This window comes from Bufo bufo, chromosome 2 (assembly GCF_905171765.1).
Source record: "Bufo bufo chromosome 2, aBufBuf1.1, whole genome shotgun sequence".
In the NCBI taxonomy this organism is placed as follows: Eukaryota; Metazoa; Chordata; class Amphibia; order Anura; family Bufonidae; genus Bufo; species Bufo bufo.
The window spans coordinates 558,449,005-558,471,375 of NC_053390.1; the positions used below are offsets into that span (position 1 = coordinate 558,449,005).

Below are 22,371 nucleotides of genomic sequence, written 5' to 3' on the forward strand. Positions count from 1 at the left end.
TACATATTGACCAAGGTTAATCTAAATGCTAATAAGTTGAATGACTTATCATAGGTTGCTGTCATTGTATGTGAGATGTGATTTTAAATAGCCTTATGTTAAGGGAGGAATGTGCTATTGTGTTCACCAACTGGCAGGGTGTGAGATGTGCTAATTCGGGGTACTGTATTCCACAAGAGATGAGGCTTGTAGACCTTGTATAATCTGCGATGTATCAATAGTAAAATTATGAAAAATCCCTTTCAGGAATGTAAATACTTTCCATAAATCCCTTTGCAGTGAGCGCCACCTAATGGCCACTAGATTAAAAAATATTATTTTCTTGCCCTGAGAAGAGAAAGGAGTTCAGCATCGGGCCTCATAGAAAACGCACGGTCTGTCTACATTGAAGGTACTGCAATGACCACAACTAAATTTTGAATCTGACTGATCCATCTTTGAAATTTGGACATTATCTCACCACTGTTATTCACTTTAGAAAAAAGACGACTGAGGGGAGATCTAATAACTATGTATAAATATATCAGGGGTCAGTACAGAGATCTATCCCATCATCTATTTATCCCCAGGACTGTGACTGTGACGAGGAAACATCCTCTGCGTCTGGAGGAAAGAAGGTTTGTACACAAACATAGAAGAGGATTCTTTACGGTAAGAGCAGTGAGACTATGGAACTCTCTGCCTGAGGAGGTGGTGATGGTGAGTACAATAAAGGAATTCAAGAGGGGCCTGGATGTATTTCTGGAGCGTAATAATATTACAGGCTATAGCTACTAGAGAGGGGTCGTTGATCCAGGGAGTTATTCTGATTGCCTGAATGGAGTCGGGAAGGAATTTTTTATTCCCCTAAAGTGGGGAAAATTGGCTTCTACCTCACAGGGTTGTTTTTTTTTGCCTTCCTCTGGATCAACTTGTAGGATGACAGGCCGAACTGGATGGACAAATGTCTTTTTTCGGCCTTATGTACTATGTTACTATGTTACTGTGGACATCTCTCCACTGTTTTCCACCTCCCATGGTTTCTTTCCTGATCTCTATAATGTAACCATGTTTCAATTGGTTTATTATACCTTTCGATAATTAAGTTCTTTCTCCTTCTACTTCCGTGATAAATTTGTGCCCAGGAAACCACTACTATTAGTATCAGAGAGCAACTACTAAAGAACTATTACCAGACTGCTTGAGAACTTGATATCACACAGTTTTTTTTTTAGTTTTTTTTTATATCTGTGGAATTTGTGCTGCAATAACAAAAAGTATCTTTTTGAATAGAAATATTCTTCCTAAACATGTTTGCTTTGCATTATTCTGTGATGTATGGAGTGAGGATTAACAGCTCTGAGAGCAGAGTTCAGTGGAGGTTTGCATTAAGTGATAGCGTAGCCTAATTTTTGTTTTTCACTTGCATTAGGTGACAACATTATTTATTTTATTCACTGTAAAATGAAGACTGTCTGAAAAAAATCTAACCGCAGCATATCCAGTAGCTACCACAAGATGATAGCATAGCATCACTAGTATGGAAAGGTACTGACATCTCATCAGATAATATATCTTAATGGCCAAAGCAAAATTATGATTTTCTATTTGAAATAACAAAAACTGTGCTATAGACTTCAACATTCAAACAGCAACACATCCAAATAAATTGTAAGTGAAATATTTGATATTCTGCATAAGCAGTCTTTTAGAAGATTTCTACATATTTCATGTTTTGTGCAAAGTATGATATAATGCCCTGATTTTAGCTATATGTACTTCTCTAATCCCACCAAATTTACCTACAATTCATATTTATTTTCTCGTCTTTCTCTTTTTAATTTTTTTTTAATTTTTGCTTTTTTTCTCCCCCTCCCCCTTTAAAATCTTCAATGCAATGGCAGCACTGGCAAATTTTGATACAGTAACACTGACGTGTATAGCTATGGGTAAAGGCATGGTTGTAATTAAGAGATGGCTGGGATTATACATTCCCTTTTGTGAACTCACTGGTATTAATGCACTGAAATGTGCTGAAAAGCTAAATTCTAAATGGTAGCAAAATTGAAAATGTTTTTTAGAAAAAAAAGGGCAGATTGTGCAGTGTTTGCAGCAAAATATAGGCAGCTGGTGCTGGGAAAAAACGTAAAAAAACACTTATGAACTGTAGAAACAAGGGGGGTCTTTAATTAAGACTGGCGTTTTAGATGTCGGTCTTAATAACTCCTATATCTGGCGGTGGATCCACCAAAGTTATGAAGAGGCACAGGCTAAATGTAAGACAGATTCTTAGACCAGTTTCTACGCCTAAAACAGGTGTAGAAAATGATGAATGAGAAGGGCCTGCCAGCCGCTCCCCTTCCCCCACCCATATCACGCCCACTTTTTAAGACCTGGTGTGAGCGGGGAAATGTCACATATTGCAGCACAACTAACCGTTCTGCCGCAATCTGTGCCAGAAATTCACCTAATGTAGGCATATTTCTGGATCATTAATAGTGTTGATCACGAATATTCGAATCGCAAATATTATTTGTGAATATTGGCACTTTGAGAATTTGTGAATATTTAGAATTTAGTGATATATATTCATAATTTAGAATATTCTAGATTTTTTTTTCATCAGTAACATTAACATTAGTAAGAGAAGACATTAATACTAAATAGGTGGGTTCAATTATGCAGAAATAAGTTATGGTGAAGAAATGTCATCTGTGCAGGACTGAGAACAAAAGGAAATAGTACGACTCCAGCCAGATGCAACATCAACTGTAAATCACTTAATGGGGGCCTAAGTGGGATTATTAATTGTGTTTTGTTATGTGCATGATTTACCTCCCGCCCAATAACCAACCTCATGGTCCACAGGAAAATTATCCTGAATGAAATCGGCCCCTGGTGCAAAAAAAATTGGGGACCACTGATCTAATGCATATATATCAATGATATGGAATCTGCAGGTATGATTTTGGATTATTTTTTTGCTGCAAAACAATTTTCTTTGTTACAGTTATATATAATTTTAGTTATGTTTTGTTGTCAACAAGATCTGTGAAGTATAGCATAATTATGTAGTAACAGTATGATTCTTTTTCAATAAACCAGTGGCATATCTGGGTTACATACAGTAGCAGGTTTTGGGGGGCGTGTCCTTCACGCAATTGTAAGATTGTGAAACAGCTCTTATTGCATGAACACTGTTATTTTGCTGTTTGGCCACAAGAGAGATTAAGATTGCAGGCTTTGGGTGACCGCACCGCTCAAGTTGAGGTCAAGATGGCAGAGATCACCATCTCACATAACTCCTGTCATGACCGGCGTCACGCAAAGGGAGGGAAATGGGAAGGCCCTGTCCAAGGGAGAGGGAAAGGTGGTGACCCCTGACTCACCTTGAGGCTGGCACCTGACTGCCCTGACATCCCTAGACGGGTTCCTCACCCGTACGCCGATCACGTGCCTAAACCCTGGCTTTCCCTAAGATGAGCCCTACGTAGTGAACAGGGCGGTGGGATCACTAGTCCGCACCACTGACTCTAAAGGAAAACACCAAGGAGAGGACAGACAATACAGACAAAACATATAATCCCAGGTGGGCGACAACAGCAGACAACAAAAGCCTAACAGGGATCCGGAGGGTAACGCTCTGGAACAACAACCAGGGATCACAGCTACTCAGCTCCAGTGGGTCAGTATAGAAGTCCAGGCAGGAAGCTCTATATCTGGCAACCAGAGAAGTGGGAGAGGGGAATATAAGGAGGTTGGGAATGCTGGACAAGAAACAGCTGAGGAGAAGAAGCTACGGATCCCTGAGTGAGCCAAAAAGGGTTGCAAGGCAAACCCAGAAAGCTACCATTAAGAAACAGCACTATCTTTATACATAGAGCGCGCAGCCACCCGCTGCGACTTCCTGACCCCGTGTATAACGGAGTCAGACGTGGCTCTTGACACCCTCGTGACAACTCCCTTATAGACCGCACATGAAGCTTTGGAGGAAGAGTGTGCGAGACTGGCCACTAAGATATGGAACAATGTCTGTCTCCGGGATGTCCTGGAATCAGTGGCTCCAGAAGCCCTTGAGGGCCTATTGAAGGAGCTTATAAAAGCTGCCATTCCTACGGTGACAGAGCTTGATCTCACCGTGGATAGAATCCACAGAATCCTGAAGCCATCTGGCCTTGACCCGAGTACCCCAAGAGATGTACTGGCCAGAATTCATTTTTATCATATAAAAGATGCCTTTCTCCGCAAACTCTGTGAGAACGCCACACCATCGGAATTGTTTGCAGGAGTTTCGGTTTATCCTGACTTGTTGTCTAGCACCTTGGCTAAACGTAAGGAGTTTGCACCTGCTACTAAGATCCTGCAGGAGAACAACGTTCGGTACAGATGGGGGTTCCCGGTGAAACTTTAGATTTACCATAACAGCGTACTCCACACATGCAAATCACCGCAAGCAGCTCAGTCTATGCTGCATTCGTGGGGCCTTATATCCGCCTTACCTTAGTCTCCTGCCGTTACCTCTACCAGACCGGATAAAGTGGCTCCTGAATGGGAAAAGGTCTGAAATGATCCACATCCTCTACTCCTCCTGTTTGGGACACTGAGATGCCTCACCAGGTGCCTGAGCCCTGTTGGGCAGATGACCCCATGGGTTCCAGCACTTCATAGTGGGTCCTTCTTCTACCTCCTAGCGACTGATGACGTCGCCTGCAGATAAGACTTCTGCAAGTTTTCACCGATTATTAGAGTTTATTTGTTATTTTTAATTTTTTAATTTTTTACATTTTTATATTCACCTTTGTCGCTCCCTCTACTGTATGCCGCCTTTGGATGAGTCAGCTCTCCTCCCTGCAATCTGGATGACAATCTTGATGACAGGATCTCTCACCTATCTAGGGACATTCCAGCATCCTCTCTTCGCTTATTTAATATGGGTTTGAAAATCATTTCTCTTAATGTAAAGGGATTGAACTCCCCTTTCAAGGGATCATTGTTCTGGAATGAGGTCCAATCCTTGCATTGTGATATATTTATGGCACAGGAGACACACCTAATTGAGTCTGACTCCCGCAGATGCTCACATCGGCGGGAGTCCTCACATGTTCTTTTCTCCATCTATGAAGAAGAGGAAAGCTGGGGTAGCTGTGGGGGTCAGATCGACTGTGGCTTTCCAGCTGCATGCATGTATTTCTGATACAGCGGGAAGATATATCATTCTTAAATGTTATTTGGGCAATGTATTGTACATTGCGGCCTTGTATGCTCCCAATTCCAACCAGATCTCTCATCTCCGCATATGCTTCAAGAAAATGCAGAAAATAGCTGTAGCGGTGGAAATTATAGGGGACGACTTCAACATCCTAGTTAGAGATGAGCAAATTTTTTAACAATTTAGTTCGCCAAATTTTTCGGGAAAAATTCGGTTCAATCCGAATATATTTGCCACGAATTACATTAACCCCTTAAGGACCGGGCTCATTTTCACCTTAAGGACCAGGCCATTTTTTGCAAATCTGACCAGTGTCACTTTAAGTGCTCATAACTTTAAAACGCTTTGACTTATCCAGGCCATTCTGAGATTGTTTTTTCGTCACATATTGTACTTCATGACACTGGTAAAATGAAGTAAAAAAAATTATTTTTTTTGCACAAAAAAATACCTAATTTACCAAAAATTTGAAAAAAATTAGCAAATTTCAAAGTTTCAGTTTCTCTACTTCTGTAATACATAGTAATACCCCAAAAAATTGTGATGACTTTACATTCCCCATATGTCTACTTCATGTTTGAATTGTTTTGGGAATGATATTTTATTTTTTGGGGATGTTATAAGGCTTAGAAGTTTAGAAGCAAATCTTGAAATTTTTCAGAAGTTTACAAAAACTCAATTTTTAGCGACCAGTTCAGGTCTGAAGTCACTTTGCGAGGCTTACATAATAGAAACCACCCAAAAATGACCCCATCTAAGAAACTACACCCCTCAAGGTATTCAAAACTGATTTTACATACATTGTTAACCCTTTAGGTGTTGCACAAGAGTTATTGGCAAATGGGGAGGAAATTTGAGAATTTCATATTTTTGTCAAATTTTTCATTTTAACCCATTTTTTCCACTAACAAAGCAAGGGTTAACAGCCAAACAAGATTGTATCTTTATTGCCCTGACTCTGCCGTTTACAGAAACACCCAATATGTGACCGTAAACTACTGTACGGCCACACAGCGGGGCGTAGAGTGAAAGGTGCGCCGTTTGGTTTTTGGAAGGCTGATTTTTATGGACTGGTTTTTTGACACCATGTCCCATTTGAAGCCCCCTGATGCACCCCTAGAGGAGAAACTCCCTAAAAGTGACCCCATCTAAGAAACTACACCCCTCAAGGTATTCAAAACTCATTTTACATACGTCGTTAACCCTTTAGGTGTTGCACAAGAGTTATTGGCAAATGGGGATGAAATTTGAGAATTTCATTTTTTTGCCTAATTTTCAATTTTAACCCATTTTTTCCACTAACAAAGCAAGGGTTAACAGCCAAACAAGATTGTATCTTTATTGCCCTGACTCTGCCGTTTACAGAAACACCCCATATGTGGCCGTAAACTACTGTACGGGCACACAGTAGGGCGTAGAGTGAAAGGTGCGCGGTTTGGTTTTTGGAAGCCAGATTTTGCTGGACTGGTTTTTTGACACCATGTCCCATTTGAAGCCCCCCTGATGCACCCCTAGATTAGAAATTCCATAAAAGTGACCCCATCTAAGAAACTACACCCCTCAAGCTATTCAAAACTGATTTTACAAACTTTGTTAACCCTTTAGGTGTTGCACAAGATTTAATGGAAAATAGAGACACAATTTCAAAATTTCACATTTTTGGCAGATTTTCCATTTTAATATTTTTTTTCCAGTTACAAAGCAAGGGTTAACAGCCAAACAAAACTCAATATTTATGGCCCTTATTCTGTAGTTTACAGAAACACCCCATATGTGGTCGTAAACTGCTGTACGGGCACACGGCAGGGTGCAGAAGGAAAGGAATTCCATACGGTTTTTGGAAGGCAGGTTTTGCTGGACTGTTTTTTTTGACACCATGTCCCATTTGAAGCCCCCCTGATGCACCCCTAGAGTAAAAACTCCAAAAAAGTGACTCCATTTTAGAAACTATGGGATAGGGTGGCAGTTTTGTTGGTACTAGTTTAGGGTACATATGATTTTTGGTTGCTCTATATTACACTTTTTGTGCAGCAAGGTAACAAGAAATAGCTTTTTTGGCACGTTTTTTTTTTGTTATTTACAACATTCATCTGACAGGTTAGATCATGTGGTATTTTTATAGAGCAGGTTGTCGCGGACGCGGCGATACCTAATATGTATACATTTTTTTTTACTTATGTAAGTTTTATACAATAACTTCATTTTTAAAACCAAAAAAATGTTTTAGTGTCTCCATAGTCTAAGAGCCATAGTTTTTTCAGTTTTTGGGCGATTATCTTGAGTAGGGTCTCATTTTTTGCGGGATGAGATGACGGTTTGATTGGCACTATTTTGGGGTGCATATGACTTTTTGATCGCTTGCTATTACACTTTTTGTGACATAAGATGGCAAAAAATGGCTTTTTTTGCACTGTTTTTATTTTTATTTTTTTACGGTGGTCATCTGAGGGGTTAGGTCATGTGATATTTTTATAGAGCCGGTCGATACGGACGCGGCGATACCTAATATGTATACTTTTTTTTTATTTATGTAAGTTTTACAGAATGAGTTCATTTTTGAAAAAAAAAAAATCATGTTTTAGTGTCTCCATAGTCTAAGAGCCATAGTTTTTTCAGCTTTTGGGCGATTATCTTGAGTAGGGTCTCATTTTTTGCGGGATGAGATGACTGTTTGATTGGTACTATTTTGGCGTACATGCGACTTTTTTGATCACTTTTATTACCTTTTTTGGGAAGTAAGGTGGGCAAAATTTCAATTTTCTCATAGTTTTTATTTTTTTATTTTTATGGCGTTCACCGTGCAGGGAAAGTAACATGACAATTTTATAGATCAGGTCGTTACGGACGCGGCGATACCTAATATGTGTAGTTTATTTTATTTTTTTAATTTTTATTCAGTGATAAATGTTTTTTTTTTTATCTTAACTTTTTTCACTTTTTTTTACATTTTTGTGACCCAGACCCACTTGGTTCTTGAAGATCCAGTGGGTCTGGTGTCTGTATAATACAGTACAGAACAATATATATTGTTCTGTACTGTATTTTACTTACACTGAACAGATCTGTGCTTTTAGCATAGATCTGTTCAGCACCATGGACAGCAGGACGCCTGAGCAGGCGTCCTGTTGCCATGGGAACCCTCCCCGTCTGCTCAGAACTTCGCAGACGGGGAAGGGTAAGCACGGGGCTGAGGGGGGCTCTCTCCCTCTCCATCGGGGGGCTGCAAAGGCACAGCAGCCCCCCGATGGAGAGGGAGGGAGCTCCCTGACCAATGACAGTTAACTTTTTCCATACAGCGGTCCGTACGGACCGCGGTATGGAAAGGGTTAAACGGCTGACATCTTCACAGATGTCAGCCGTTTATACCAGGGTGCCAGCAATGTGCAACCACTAGAAGCCAACGATCGTTCATGGGGAGGCGGGCGGGGGATCGCGATCCCGCCTGCCGCACCGCCCGCCTCCCGCAATGCCCCCACCGCCTGCGACACACCCCCCGCACCACCCTCCGGCATAAAATCGTGCAGGGGTGCAGGGGGGGGTGAAAAATATTTATTTTAGCCACTCTAAAGTTTCTGATCCCCGCGGTCAGGGACCGCGGCGATCAGAAACTGCAAAAAGCGCAGCAAACCGCAGGTCTGAATTGACCTGCGGTTTGCTGCGATCGCCGATACGGGGGGGTCAAATGACCCCCCCCTGCATTGTTACGGGATGCCGGCTGAATGATTTCAGCCGAAATCCTGTTCCAATTAACCCCTGGGGCGCCGGAATACAGATTTTAAGTCAGGACGTACCGGTACGTCCTGGGTCCTTAAGGACTCGGGAAATAGGGCGTACCGGTACGTCCTAGGTCCTTAAGGGGTTAAAAAGACTGCTATTTCCTGGCTGCTGAGAGTCTTTATAGTGGTGTAGAACACTGTGCCTTGTAGTAACACGCATAGGGAGTCTGCTGTGGTAGTGAAATAATACTGTGAGTCCGTATGACATGCAGATGACAGGTGTCGCTCTTAGAATCACTGCATACTTCACATATTAGGGCAGTCACAGGGCCAAAACTGACCAAATAACTAAAGTATGAACTCAGCCTTACAGGTCGATGTTAGCGCCAAGAAGAAGCGCACTCCTTTTACACTGTCGTCAGATGATTCCACATAGATGTAAACAGAACCTGTTCTATTAAATGCTTATACAAGTAGAGCCCCCCCGACAGAGTGGAGAGGGTGTCAGCAGTAAGTTTGTGTTGACGTCACTGATTAATTTGCCCTTCCTCTGATCCGTCAGAACAATAACCCCCAAAAAATTGATCCAGTCTGTGGAGCATACGCCTTCACTCGGTCAGCATTAGCTTTTAGTAAGCCAGGTGAGGGTGGCATAAAATGCCAATTATTACAAAAAAGTAGCTAAACCAGGGTCTTTTAAAGGCAAAAACAGGCGTCGGGGGAATAATGAATTTCTTGCTGTGTTTATGTCTATTTATACATTGCTTTTTTATCATTATTATTTAGGAGGGTTTACATAAGTTAGTTTGCAGTTTGGGTAATTGGTTGCAATAATACATAGCAGGATAATGTGCCTATTCTAATATGTTTAGGAAGTAAGGTTCATGAGCAGTAGGTGGGAAGAACCACAGCAGAGAGGAAATGTATTCAGGATGTCAGATATGTTGTAAGAGACGTGGTACAAAGTGTATAAAGTACATAATGTCCATGTGTGATATTAACCTAGCAATATTTTGTACTTGGAGCACGCAACATAAAACGTGTTGTCTGAAGCAATGGAACTATCTACTGTCTATTAACTGTCCCTTTTCTTTCAACCACTGAGATCATCACTCAACACAAATAGAACAGATTCTAAATAAAGGAATATTATGGTATGGCTGTTAAATAGTGAAATTAACAACTTTGCTAGGGTCTCTGGTGCCCTTCAGCACTGGCTCTGCTGGAATGGCCACCCGAATTGCATGTTATTGCCTGTCCAGTTATAGTATGTTACCTTGATCAAACATTTTGTCTAATCATTTTTTTATTATTTTGCTTTTTTGTTTGGGTTGCTTTGCATGGGGGTGACAGAATTTCCTATATCATGAATGAAAGAAAAAGTGGGGGATATGCATTTCCTTTTCTGTAGTTTGCCATAAAATGCAAAAGGTGTAATTTTTAGCTATTTATACTTGTTGTTTATAGCATGGTTGTAGATGATATACTCAAATTTATCTACCCACAAAAGCATTTTTGATATATGCATATAAATATGTATGCCATAAGTCAATGTCTGATTGATTAACCCCCTAACTGACACATTAAAATTAGAAAAACTCTTTTGAATTTTTTTTAATTTTATTTTAGATTTTGAATGTGTTTCTCAAATAACTATATAGTAGTGCACAGCTCAGTGGACTTAACTCCTTCAGTACTGAGCCACTTTTCACCTTAAAGGGAACCTGTCACTTGGATTTTGGGTATAGAGCTAAGGACATGGGTTGCTAGATGGCCGCTGGCACATCCGCAATACCCAGTCCCCATAGCTCTGTGTGCTTTTATTGTGTAAAAAAAACGATTTGATACATATGCAAATTAACCTGAGATGAGTCAGAGCTTGAAAATATGACTATTCTCTGGTCGCACAAGTAAGATATGACTCTTTTAAGGTAATTTGCATAAAAGGCGGGAAGTACAAAAATGCGGAATACTTATTGAATTCGTCTGCAAATAAAATTAAAAGTGCAATTTATATGTTTAGGGTAACACAATGAACATTTACAAATGCTCAGTGAGGGTAGCATAGTAAAGGTGACAGGTTCCCTTTAAATCCCAGGCTGATTTTTGCTAATCTGACATGTGTCACTTTATGTGCTGATAACTTTAAGACTCTTTTACTTATCCAAACCATTCTAAGATTATTTTCTCGTCACATATTGTACTTCATGACAGTGGTAAATTTGAGTCAAAATAATTCATTCTTATTTATAAAAAAAATACCAAATTTACCAAAAATGTGGAAAAATTAGCAATTTTCTAAATCTCAATTTCTCTGCTTTTAAAACAGATAGTGATATCTCATAAAATAGTTATTACTTTATATTTCTCATATGTCTACTTCATGTTTGGATCATTTTGTAAGTGATATTTTCTTTTTTTGGGACATTAGAAGGCTTAGAAGTTTAGAAGCAAATCTTGACATTTTTCTGAAAATTTCCAAAACCCACTTTTTAAGGATCAGTTCAGGTCTGAAGTCACTTTGTGAGGATTACATTTTAGAAACTACACCCTCAAGGTGTTCAAAACCTGATTCTGTAGTTTACAAAAACACCTCATATGCGGTCATAAACTGCTGTACAGGCACACAGCAGGGCGCAGAAGGAAAGGAACGCCATATAGTTTTACCCTGCCCTGAGCCCAGTGACAGAGAAAAGTAACCAGCACTGCATATGTGCTTTTGTGACATTCAAATCCAAGCTTGAAATGCTGCAATAATAATCTGGTTTTAAAAAAAACACCCTTTTTTTTTTAGCAATATCCTACATCTGGTGCCTTTGCAGCATTAGTCAATGTGCAATTTAAGCTAGAAATACAGCTATAATTTTCTGGGTTTTTAAAAACACAGTTTTTGGGCAAAATACACAATTTTACAGCCCTTGCTGCATCTGCACGTGTGAAATTCAATCGTTATATACAGCTTTCATATTCTGTTATTAAAAAAACACACATTTTGGGCAAAGAACTTAATTTTGCAGCCTTTGCTGCATATTTCATTGTGAGATACACCCTTTAGATACTGTGGTTCTATTCTGCTATTAATAAAACACCTATTTTGGGCAAAAACCTTTAATTGTGGCCTAGTCTGGATCTGTACGTGTGAGATACACACTTTAGATACTGTGATTCTATTCTGTTATTTGAAAAACAGCCATTTTAGGCAAAAATCTTAAATTGCGGCCTAGTCTACATCTGTACGTGTGAGATACACACTTTAGATAATGTGGTTCTATTCTGCTATTATAAAAATACAAATTTTGGGCAAAAATCTTTAATTGCGGCCTAGTCTGGATCTGTACGTGTATCTTACACGTACAGATCCAGACTAGGCCGCAATTAAAGATTTTTGCCCAAAATTTACATACTGTGGTTCTATTCTGCTATTAATAAAACACCCATTTTTGGCAGAAATCTTTAATTGCGGCCTAGTCTATATCTGTACGTGTGAGATACACACTTTAGATACTGTGGTTCTATTCTGCTATTAGAAAAACATCCCTTTTGGGCAAAAATCTTAAATTGCGGCCTAGTCTACATCTGTATGTGTGAGATACACACTTTAGATACTGTGGTTCTATTCTGTTATTTGAAAAACAGCCATTTTGGACAAAAAACTTAATTTGCAGCCTTTGCTGCATATGTCATTGTGAGATACACCCTTTACATACTGTGGTTCTATTCTGCTATTAAAAAAACAACCAATTTGGGCAAAAATCTTTAATTGCTGCCTAGTCTACATCTGTACGTGTGAGATACACCCTTTAGATACTGTGGTTCTATTCTGTATTTAATAAACAGCCATTTTGGACAAAAAACTTAATTTTGCAGCCTTTGCTGCATATGTCATTGTTAGATACAACATTTAGATATTGTGGTTCTATTCTGCTATTAATAAAACACCCCTTTTGGGCAAAAATCTTTAATTACGGCCTAGTTTGCATCTCTTCGTGTGAGATACACCCTTTACATACTGTGGTTCTATTCTGCTATTAATAAAACACCCCTTTGGGGCAAAAATCTTTACTTGCGGCCTAGTCTGGATCTGTACGTGTAAGATACACACTTTAGATACTGTGGTTCTATTCTGCTATTAGAAAAACATCCCTTTTGGGCAAAAATCTTAAATTGCGGCCTAGTCTACATCTGTACGTGTGAGATACACACTTTAGATACTGTGGTTCTATTCTGTTATTTGAAAAACAGCCATTTTGGACAAAATACTTAATTTGCAGCCTTTGCTGCATATGCCATTGTGAGATATACCCTTTACATACTGTGGTTCTATTCTGCTATTAATAAAACACCCCTTTTGTTCAAAAATCTTTAATTGCGGCCTAGTCTGCATCTGTACGTGTGAGATACACACTTTAGATAGTGTGGTTCTATTCTGCTATTAAAAAATCACCCTTTTTGGGCAATATCCTAAATTTAAGAAATATGAGGAGAGCGTCAAATAAGGGACGTGGTGCTGCTGGTGGAGCTCCTGTTGCAGGGAGAGGACGTGGTCGATTCTGTGCCAGCTACACGCACAAGTAAAACCCCTTTCTCAGGTTCGAGTAGGTGACAAAACCTGCAGCAGTATTTAGTCGGGCCTAATGCGGCTCTACGAATGGTGAGGCCAGAACAAGTACTGGCGATAGTAGATTGGGTTTTTGACAGTGCCTCCAGTTTCTTCACATTGTCTCCCACCTAGTCTCCTGCTGAAAGATCAGAGTTGGCACCTACAGCCGATGTCCATCAGTCTTTCACCTCACCCCCTTGCAAATCAGCCAAGCAGTCTGAGCCCCAAGTCATGCAGCAGTCTCTTCTGGTTTTTGATGACTGTTAGCAGGGTTTCCCAGGGCCATCCACCTATCCCTGCCCCAGAAGTGGAAGAGATTGAGTGCACCGATGCCCAACCACTTATCTTTCAAGATGAGTACATGGGAGGACCATCGCAGCACATCTCGGATGATGACGAAACACAGGTGCCAACTGCTGTGGCTTTCGAAAGTGTGAGGTTGACAAGGAGGGCAGGGGTAAAGACTGGGTGGAAGATGATGTGAAGGACCCCATATGGAATCAAGGTCATGCGAGTGACCTGTGTAGTTCGGAGAAAGAGGCGGTGTTCGCACAGAGCCACCAGCACAGCAGAAGAGGGAGCAGGGTGCAAAAGCGGAGCGGCCGTCCCCTAGACAGAACGCATGCTACTGCCCACCGCAGCAAGGGACCGAGCACACCAAAGCCAGCTCCAAGGAGTTCCCTGGCATTGCAGTTCTTCAGACAATGTGCTGACGACAAGACACGAGTGGTTTGCACGCTGTGCAATCAGAGCCTGAAGCGAGGCATAAACATTCTCAACCTGAGCACAACCTGCATGATCAGGCATCTAAGTGCAAAGCACGAGCTTCAGTGGAGTAGACACATCAAAAACTAAAGGTCTCTGGCTCCTCCTGCTTCCTCTTCTGCTGCAGTCTTGGCCTCTTCATCCACCTCTGGAGTGACAGTGGCACCTACCACCCCGCAAACAGAGGATCTGCCAGCAACACCACCATCTGGGTTACCAAGCATCTCCACAATGTCCCACGGAAGCGTTCAGCTCTCCATCTCCCAAACACTGAAGCGGAAGAGGAAGTACCCCCCCTACCCATCCCTGGCCCTGAATGCCAGCATTTCAAAATTACTGGCCTTTGAAATGCTGTCATTCCGTCTGGTGGATATGGAGAGTTTTAAAAGCTTTATGGCCACCACTAGCCCAGCCGCCACTACTTTTCCAGGCGTGCTGCAGCGTACTCAAGTTAGGGTTAATAGTGTTCCTGGGTGTTGTAGTGCAATTGTGACCACTAACCTGAGACAGCTGACTCTCTGCAAGGGCAGGTAATGATAGGTAATGTTCGTGACGCCAGTGCCAATTAAACGGTGGCACGCCGTTTGCTGATAGCAGGAATAACTGAGGAACCACGTGATGTTAAAACAGAACTCAAACTTTAGTAGTCATCATACATGGACGCAGATGGAAGCGCAGTTCCTTTGAAGACAGTTGGTTTCAATACATTTGATGCAGGCAATATATAGCAAGGTGACTTCAGAGTGTTAAACACAGGACTTGCAGTACAGGCGGCTTGCACTCTATTCCTGACTGATCCTGGAACATAGAAACTCTTCTCCAAGGCCCAATGCCCTAGCTCTGGCTTATATCCTTGGTTTTATAATGATCAAGTACCTCCTCTGTTATCTTTAGTACCTCTTGCTTTTCTGGACTTGCCTCTGTCTCTCCCAGCACTGACTCTAGAAACTTCTGAACTCCCTTCCTAGGCTAGGCCCTAGCCTATTTATACTCAACTGGGAGCTCCCTCTGCTGACAGGAACAAGAATTGCTTGCAACAGGCCTAACTGGTTTAAAGGGGAAATACACATATAATCTAGCAGTGTCGGGTAACCTACCCGTATGCTGCACACCCCCAGACTTTAACGTGAGTAAGGCCTCGTACTCACACACACCTTCCTGAACCGGCATAACATGGTACATAACATAAGCATTACATTATAAATATAATAAATAATTATTTCACACAGAAAACATAACATTGGTAACTTCATGAACAAATGACGTAAGGAAAAGGCGCGTCTTCTTGCTTCTTAGGCACGGCCGCTGACCTGGCACAGCGGACTTAGGGTGAACCAGGTTAGTCCATTTTCTTTGGTGGCAGTATAATAACGGAACTACCCAGGGGTTTCCTGTGGGTGTATCACAGGCAAGGGCTCACGTGGGGGAGTCCATTCTTGCGCACAAATGTCAAGCAAGGTATTACCAGTAGCAACTGCTCGGGAGGAGACACCACCAGTATAGTCAAAGTCTCCTAAACGGACTGGCGGACGTCCCCTGGTCATCCGGGTGGACCTTCTCAACACAGGGGTCTCCTCTTCCCTTAGCAACGAGGTAGAAGAGAGAGGAGCAACAGGAGGGTCTCCATCAGTGAGACCTTGGTCAGGAACAACAGGAACAACAGGAACAACAGGAACAACTAGATCCACTAGAGGGGAAACTGGATCCGGGGCATCTTGAACCGGCTCTTCTGGAGGTGAAGATACAGTAGGAGCGGGCACCAACAAGTTCAGCCACGGTGTCAGAAGCCAATGCATGGGATCAGCGTCATACCTTAGATTACTGACAGCCTGCATAGGATCCTCGGGCGGTACTGATGACTCTGACACAGGGGATTCAGATCTAGAACTCTCGGCACTAGGTTCTGGTGTCAGGCAGAGCTTTAACCGGTTTCTGTGTACAATTTGGGATCCCCTGCCTTCCCGGGTGATCTCATAAGTGTGAGTTCCAACATTTGGGATTGCAGTGACAACATAGGGACTTCGCTCCCATTTACTGTCCAGTTTACTGGTACGGCGGTTATTTTTTAACCATACCACAGCCCCTATTGTCAAGGGTTCTGCATGGGCTGCTTGATCATAGTCTTTCTGCTGTCGGTCCCTAGCATAGTCCATACGTTCCTGAACAATGGCTTTGGCTGTATTCAATCGCCTTTGATGCTCAGCAACCCAGTCGGTGTTAGGTAATGGGTTAATGCAATCAGGTACATGTATGTCCAATGAATGATCAGCAGGCAATGTCCCTTGGCGCCCAAACATCAAATAAAAAGGGGTATACCCAGTGGAACAATGGATGGTATGATTGTACGTGAACATGAGCTGTGGCAACAGATTAGGCCAATCTCCTCTGGTTTCAGGAGGTACGGCCCTCAGCATCTCTATCAAGGTCTGATTCATTTTTTCACATAATCCATTACCTTGAGGATGGTAGGCCGTTGTCCGGATCTTCTTACAGTTGTGTAAGCGGCACAGTTCATGGAATAGATGGGACTCAAAGGCAGGTCCTTGATCGGTGAGGATCTTTTCTGGACATCCGTAGGGCAGGAGGAAGTGTTTCCAGAACAGTTCGGCTGTAGTCTTGGCTGTCTGGTCTCTCACAGGCACCGCTACAACAAACTTAGTGAAATGGTCAATAATAGTCATGGCATAAGCATACCCTGAGCGACTAGGCTCCAGCTTCACATGGTCGATGGCGACAAGTTCAAGAGGACGGGTACTTACAATGGGTCTCAGTGGTGCCCTCTGATCATGGTGCTCACTTCGTTTTAAGGCACAGGCTACACACTCCCGACACCACTTCTCAATGTCTTCTCTCATGCCCACCCAGTAAAACCGCTGGCGGATATTAGCCTCAGTCTTTTGGACCCCAAAGTGACCGGATTGATTGTGGTACATCTCCAACACCATACCTGCATCTCGTCGGGGTATGAAAATCTGGTGTACTCTTTCGTTGGACACTGGGTCTAGGCTTCTCCGTAGCAATAGGCCCTTTTGTATGAAAAGTTGATGGCTCTGTCTCCACAGTTTGATGAGCTCAGGATCTGCACTCTTACGCCGAATCCTCTCAGGGGCTCTGCCACTAGTAATGAAGTCCAACAACTCACCCAGCACTCTACTTTCAGACTGTAGTTTCACCCACCTTTCTTCTTTAGGTTCAGGCCTACTGGAGGGTGAAGGAACTGCAGCTCTGTCATTGGTAGCTCGAGCCTGATCCTGTTGAGCAAATTTGTTATAGAAGGCCGGCATCTCTACATCTTCCCAAGCATCTCGCACATCATCAGGAGCTGTCTCTGTGGGAAGCCTGGATAAAGCATCAGCATTATCATTAGTACGTCCAGCACGATATTTTACAGAGAAATCATAGTTGGCGAGGCGAGAGGCCCATCTCTGCTCCAAGGCCCCTAATTTAGCTGTATTTAGATGTGCCAGAGGGTTATTGTCAGTGAATGCAATGAACGGGGTGGCGGCTAGACAATCTTTGAATTTTTCAGTCACTGCCCACACTAATGCCAGGAACTCTAGTTTGAAGGAACTATAACCCCTCAAGAGTTCCTGGATAGGATCAGCTATTTGAGCAAAATGGGGCATAAACCATCTATAGTAGCCTGCAAAACCAAGGAAACCCCTCACTTCCTTGACGGTAGTAGGAACCGGCCAATTACGGACAGCCGCTAGCTTATCAGGGTCAGGTTGCACGCCCTCTCCGCTTACCACATGCCCCAGGTATTTTACTGCAGGTTTGAGCAAGTGAAACTTGGATGGCTTTACCTTCAGGCCATATTTGATAAGGATTTCAAATACTTCTGCTAAATGTTTCAGATGGTCTTCATATGTTTTTGAGTACACAATGACGTCATCTAGATACAGCAGCACCGTTTCGAAGTTTTTGTGACCCAAACACCGCTCCATTAGTCTCTGGAAAGTTCCTGGGGCATTACATAGCCCGAACGGCATACAATTGAATTCGAACAGGCCCATGGGAGTAGTGAAAGCAGTCTTTTCCCTATCTGCAGGAGCCATGGGTACTTGCCAGTAGCCACTGGTCAAGTCCAAGGTAGAGAAATAGGCAGAGGAGCCCAGAGCAGTTAGTGACTCCTCAATGCGGGGCAGTGGGTATGCATCTTTGTGGGTTATTTGATTAATTTTCCGATAATCCACACAGAAACGGATACCACCGTCCTTCTTCTTTACAAGGACCAGGGGTGCCGTCCACGGGCTACGGCTGTCCCGGATTACATTAGAGTCTTTCATCTCTTGGATCATTTCTTTTACAGTCTGATATGAAGTAGGCGGTAAAGGTCTGTATCTCTCCTTGATAGGAGGATGTGAGCCAGTAGGTATGGTGTGTTGTATGGCACTCACCTCTCCATAATCAGTAGCATGCTTACTGAAGGCCTGGTGGTGCTCCTTGACAAGCTGTAGGATCCCTTCTTGTTGCTGTTGGGGGGTAGTCTCGTCCCCGACATGGAGCTCTTCCCACCAGGGCACTTGTGGCTGGGTCACTGACGGGCGTCCACTGCCTGCAGCTGGCGGCTTTTCTGTCACTGGAAGACGAATGATGTCTTGGAAGGACACCTGAGAAAGCTGGGCAACACGGCAATGCGCCACAGGATGATCACTCAGGTTAATCAGACGGACAGGTACTTTACCTTGGGAGACGTTCACCAGGCACTTGGCAGCTCTCACATAAGGGTAATCCTCCATCTGGATTGGTTCCACCAGGGCTGGATAATCTCGGCCTTGGACTCCCAGGACAGCACGACACCATAAAAGAGTTTGAGAATTAGGAGGCAAAGTCACAGGCTTAATATCACTAATCCTGGCAGTACAAATTTCTCCTTTCCCATTAGCAAACCTCTGCTGGGCACTTAACACAGTAATAGTCTTTTGAATTACCCTCTTGGATGCAGAGGAAGCAGTGGGCAAAGTCTGATGTAATACGGCAAGTATTTCTGAATAACAGTTTTTGAAGACATTGGTGCCTAGAATGACAGGGTGTCCTCCTCTGTCGCCGGCCTGTACTACTATCACGCCCTGTTGCGGTAAGGTTACTTCTCCCACCTGCAGGGTGGGTTCCCAGTATCCGTGAATCTTTACTGGTTTGCCATTGCTGGCGATAATCTCTACCCAGGATTCAGGCGGCTGGATCAATTGGTCGGTGTCCCAGAACTTTTCAAATGCAGGCAGCTGAATGGTAGTGACCTGGGACCCGGTATCCAATAGGGCTTCAAAGGAGACCCCGTTGATCTCTATGTTGATTTTAGGATGGGATCCTACATACCGTGGCATCCAATTTGGATCCTTTGGACCTAGTGTTCTACCTCCCGAGGGGTGGTCCTCAGCCTCAGGGGTTGCCCGTTTAACTGCCAGCATGTGGATTCTGTGTGTCCCACCTTTTTGCAGTATGTACACTCAGGCCGCTTGCGATTTCTATTACGCCTCCCAGGATCCCTGGGGTGAGTCTCTTGGTATGGAGGTGGGAACGGCCTAGGAGGTGACAGGAACTCTTCTTCTGACATTATGGGTTTTTCCCATTCCTCTATTTTTCTGCACACTCTCTCTAGACTTTTGGTGAGGTGATTTACTTGCTCTGTCAACATGGTGATAGTATCGGTAGCTGACGCTTGAACAGCTTGGCCGGCCTCAGCTTGGTTAGTGATAAGCGGTTTTGGCCTGCAGGCTGATGACTCAGGTGGGGTGCTCAACTCCGGAGATACTGCTGACCCCAGAATTTTTATCGCCAGTTCTTTAAAGTCCAGAAAGGTACTGTTAGGGTGCTGGGCGGACAGCATCTTTAATTGGGTCCTTATTTGTTCACTAGACACCCCGTTGATAAATTGTTCCCTCAAGGTCTGGTCCTGATTATCAGCCTCTTTGGGATCTATCTGGATTACAGCCCCTAAAGCCTCCTGAAGTGATAGGGCATAGTCACGGAGGGACTCACCGGGCTTCTGTTTCTTGCCAAAGAAGTGCATCTTTATCTCTGAGGCAGTCCTGGTTTCAAAAGTGGCCCTGAGGCGGGTGAATATCTGCTCTAGAGTACTCCGCTCAGTAGCAGGCCAGGATAATACCTCCCTGCGGGCAGCTCCCTCCAGCTGCGCTAGCAGGATTTCCATTTGCTGATCGGCATTTATGGGGTACAGTTTGAATAATGCCAGCAACTTTTCTTTAAAGTCTCTCAGGGTATGGGTCTCTCCTCTGTAGCGGGGAAACCATGGGGCCCCAAAATAGTAAGGCATGGTAAAGGGCATCATGATGGGGGCTATAGGATGATTAGGAGCCGCAAGCTCTCCCGGGGCCGGCTGCTCGGGCACTCCCGGTTCTGACATGTTAGTCTATTGAGATGTGGCCGCTGGCGACTAAAGGGGCCGGAACAATCCCCTTCCCTCCGGTTACAAGTCCTTACCGGTATCGCCGGGTTTGCGCAGACCAAATCTCGAGAGACTCCGGACGTCCTGAGTACGCGGTGACGTAGAAGAAGCAGGGCCGCGGCGGTGCGATGACGAAGAGGGGCGGGATTCTCTGTGTCTTTGAAGGGATCCGCCCACGAAGGTCCTCAGCAGCGCGGGAAACTTTACTCCAGGCGGCCGGTGGCCATCTTGGTCACCATTCCCTGACAGCAAGCAGGGTTGTAAAAAGTCCATAAAACCACACTCCGATGTGGCGATTTCCTTCCTCTTGATAGCACAACACTGCACAGTGCTTTTTGGAGGTTTTAGGGACACTTTTGGTATGTTTTTCAGTCCACAAAGTCCACTTTAATAAAACAGGCAATTTGTCACTTTGGTCACAGGGCAACTGTATAAGGCACAAAGTTCACGCTTCTTGCACTAGAAAGCGTGCGCATCCTGTTCGTGACGCCAAAAGAGAGGTGCAGCGTACTCAAGTTAGGGTTAATAGTGTTCCTGGGTGTTGTAGTGCAATTGTGACCACTAACCTGAGACAGCTGACTCTCTGCAAGGGCAGGTAATGATAGGTAATGTTCGTGACGCCAGTGCCAATTAAACAGTGGCACGCCGTTTGCTGATAGCAGGAATAACTGAGGAACCACGTGATGTTAAAACAGAACTCAAACTTTAGTAGTCATCATACATGGACGCAGATGGAAGCGCAGTTCCTTTGAAGACAGTTGGTTTCAATACATTTGATGCAGGCAATATATAGCAAGGTGACTTCAGAGTGTTAAACACAGGACTTGCAGTACAGGCGGCTTGCACTCTATTCCTGACTGATCCTGGAACATAGAAACTCTTCTCCAAGGCCCAATGCCCTAGCTCTGGCTTATATCCTTGGTTTTATAATGATCAAGTACCTCCTCTGTTATCTTTAGTACCTCTTGCTTTTCTGGACTTGCCTCTGTCTCTCCCAGCACTGACTCTAGAAACTTCTGAACTCCCTTCCTAGGCTAGGCCCTAGCCTATTTATACTCAACTGGGAGCTCCCTCTGCTGACAGGAACAAGAATTGCTTGCAACAGGCCTAACTGGTTTAAAGGGGAAATACACATATAATCTAGCAGTGTCGGGTAACCTACCCGTATGCTGCAGTGCCATCCCTTCCCTGCACAACCAAGTGGGGGACAAAATCAGGTGTGCACTGCGCAACGCCATCTGTGGCAAGGTGCACCTCACTACGGATACGTGGACCAGTAAGCACGGCCAGGGACGTTATATCTCCATAACAGCACACTGGGTAAATGCAGTGGCGGCTGGGCCCGAGGCGTATAGCAGTTTGCTGTATGTCCTTCCACCACCGAGGATTGCAGAGCGCTTCAGTTTGCCTCCTGTTGCTTCCTCCTCCTACTCCGCTTCCTCATCCATTACCGACTCCTCATCTGGTCAGCGTAATACATTCACCACCAACTTCAGCACAGCCAGGGGTAAAAGACAGCAGGCAGTTTTAAAACTTATCTGTTTGGGGTACAAACCCGTTCTCACCCTGCTGCTACTTGCCTGTCAGCGCTGCAGGCTAACTTTGGCCTTCCCGCTCACCGCCTCATATGCAACGTGCCCACAAGGTGGAACTCCACCTTGCACATGCTGGCCAGACTGTGCGAGCAGCAGTA

At 43.6% G+C, this 22,371-nt stretch overlaps 1 pseudogene; it reads left to right on the forward strand.

The window, feature by feature from the left end:
- Positions 1 to 22,371, forward strand: part of LOC120990972 — a 91,446-nt pseudogene that overhangs the window by 46,097 nt on the left and 22,978 nt on the right.